The sequence below is a fragment of the Vanessa atalanta genome, unplaced genomic scaffold (assembly GCF_905147765.1).
Source record: "Vanessa atalanta unplaced genomic scaffold, ilVanAtal1.2, whole genome shotgun sequence".
Taxonomy (NCBI): Eukaryota; Metazoa; Arthropoda; class Insecta; order Lepidoptera; family Nymphalidae; genus Vanessa; species Vanessa atalanta.
The window spans coordinates 1-2,500 of record NW_025920038.1 but is presented as its reverse complement, the minus strand read 5'-3'; the positions used below and the strand labels follow the sequence as shown (position 1 = coordinate 2,500).

Sequence of the window (2,500 nt, the reverse complement as noted above, 5' to 3'; positions counted from 1 at the left end):
CATTCAATCGGTAGTAGCGACGGGCGGTGTGTACAAAGGGCAGGGACGTAATCAACGCGAGCTTATGACTCGCGCTTACTAGGAATTCCTCGTTTATGGGGGATAATTGCAAACCCCAATCCCCAGCACGAAGGAGTTTCAACGGGTTGCCCGGGCCTCTAGGCCAGGGAGAACATGCTGATTCCTTCAGTGTAGCGCGCGTGCGGCCCAGGACATCTAAGGGCATCACAGACCTGTTATTGCTCAATCTCGTGCGGCTCGAAGCCGCCGGTCCCTCTAAGAAGAATTTTAATACGCCGCCAGTGAGTTGCTCGACCGAAATCGAGCACACCTAAATGACGACGCCTATTTAGCAGGCTAGAGTCTCGTTTGTTACCGGAATTAACCAGACAAATCGCTCCACCAACTAAGAACGGCCATGCACCACCACCCACCGAATCAAGAAAGAGCTATTAATCTGTCAATCCTTCCGGTGTCCGGGCCTGGTGAGATTTCCCGTGTTGAGTCAAATTAAGCCGCAGGCTCCACTCCTGGTGGTGCCCTTCCGTCAATTCCTTTAAGTTTCAGCTTTGCAACCATACTCCCCCCGGAGTCCAAAATCTTTGGTTTCCCGGAAGCTGCCCGCCGAGCCATTGTAGTAACGTCGGCGGATCGCTAGATGACATATTTACGGTTAGAACTAGGGCGGTATCTAATCGCCTTCGAACCTCTAACTTTCGTTCTTGATTGATGAAAACACCTTTGGCAAATGCTTTCGCTGATGTTCGTCTTGCGACGATCCAAGAATTTCACCTCTAACGTCGCAATACGAATGCCCCCAGTTATCCCTATTAATCATTACCTCGGAGTTCTGAAAACCAACAAAATAGAACCGAGATCATATTCTATTATTCCATGCACGAAATATTCAAGCGGCATTTTGAGCCCGCTTTGAGCACTCTAATTTGTTCAAAGTAAAATTGTCGGCCCATCTCGACACTCACTGAAGAGCACCGCGATAGGATTTTGATATTGAACCGGCGTTTTACCGCCGGCTCACCGACGATATGCTCCGCAGACGTGTCAGTATCACCGCGGATGCGGTGCACCGACAGCGCGGCGCACAAATGCAACTACGAGCTTTTTAACCGCAACAATTTTAGTATACGCTATTGGAGCTGGAATTACCGCGGCTGCTGGCACCAGACTTGCCCTCCAATTGTTCCTCGTTAAAATATTTAAAGTGTACTCATTCCGATTACGAGGCCTCGAAAGAGTCCCGTATCGTTATTTTTCGTCACTACCTCCCCGTGCCGGGAGTGGGTAATTTGCGCGCCTGCTGCCTTCCTTGGATGTGGTAGCCGTTTCTCAGGCTCCCTCTCCGGAATCGAACCCTGATTCCCCGTTACCCGTGACAACCATGGTAGTCGCAGAAACTACCATCGAAAGTTGATAAGGCAGACATTTGAAAGATGCGTCGCCGGTACTGGACCATGCGATCGGCAAAAGTTATCCAGATTCATCAAAATTAACGACTTCGGACGAGACGCCCTCCGTCGATTGGTTTTGATCTAATAAAAGCACTCATCCCATCACTGGTCAGAGTTCTGATTGCATGTATTAGCTCTAGAATTACCACAGTTATCCAAGTAACTGAGTAAGATCTAAGGAACCAAAACTGATATATTGAGCCATTCGCGGTATCGCCTTAATACGGCTTGCACTGAGACATGCATGGCTTAATCTTTGAGACAAGCATATAACTACTGGCAGGATCAACCAGGGAGCTAACCGAGACTTGTTGAAGTCGTCAATTACTCTTCTCGTTTCATATTCGCATATAAAATACACACAAACTTATGCATGCATGTACAATATACGCACAGTATGAAACGAGCGTCTCACCGTATCGTCGATCGCGTTAGACGCGATAGATTTTAACGGTTGACTCTTATAAAAATTTATATGAGACACAAACGCGCTTTAAGCACGCGCGCGCGCGTGCGTGCGCTATAATATATAACGCGACGACAGCGGCGGCGGCGGCGGCGGCGGCGGAGGCGTCTTCACATAATGACACATAACGGTCACGAATTCGAACGTTCTAAACGAGATCGAGTTTTTTTTTCAAAATAACACTTCGCACACGACGTGTACGTATGTATTGTTCAACGATTATTATCGTAAAACATTGGGATCGACGCCCGGTGTTTGAGTGATCGTACCGATACTCGGGTTGTGTATTTTTTGTACATGATAAATGTAAAAATTAACAAAAAGAATTTTAGAAACGACCGTTCATATATAATATAAAAATTATACACACTATACGAATACACTGAATCTTTTAAGAACTCCGTCTCTAACGTTTTCTCATATCGTCGCGACGTCGCAGATCGACTACAATGAATCAACATTTATTCCATGAGGATAGATTGTAGCGAGAGCGACGACGACGACGATAAGAGGAAGAGCGCATGAGGCAGAGAGATCTACGTGCGTCCGTCGGTCGGCACAGTTT

At 47.1% G+C, this 2,500-nt stretch overlaps 1 non-coding gene across 1 annotated transcript in view; it reads right to left on the bottom strand.

Annotated features, from left to right (window-relative positions):
• The window catches only part of LOC125076817, a 1,903-nt gene extending 138 nt beyond the window's left edge, over positions 1–1,765 (bottom strand). The window contains exon 1 of the ribosomal RNA XR_007120718.1: positions 1–1,765. This exon is cut by the window's left edge and continues 138 nt beyond it. This is a non-coding gene — a ribosomal RNA (small subunit ribosomal RNA).
• Positions 1,766–2,500: the final 735 nt, after the last annotated feature.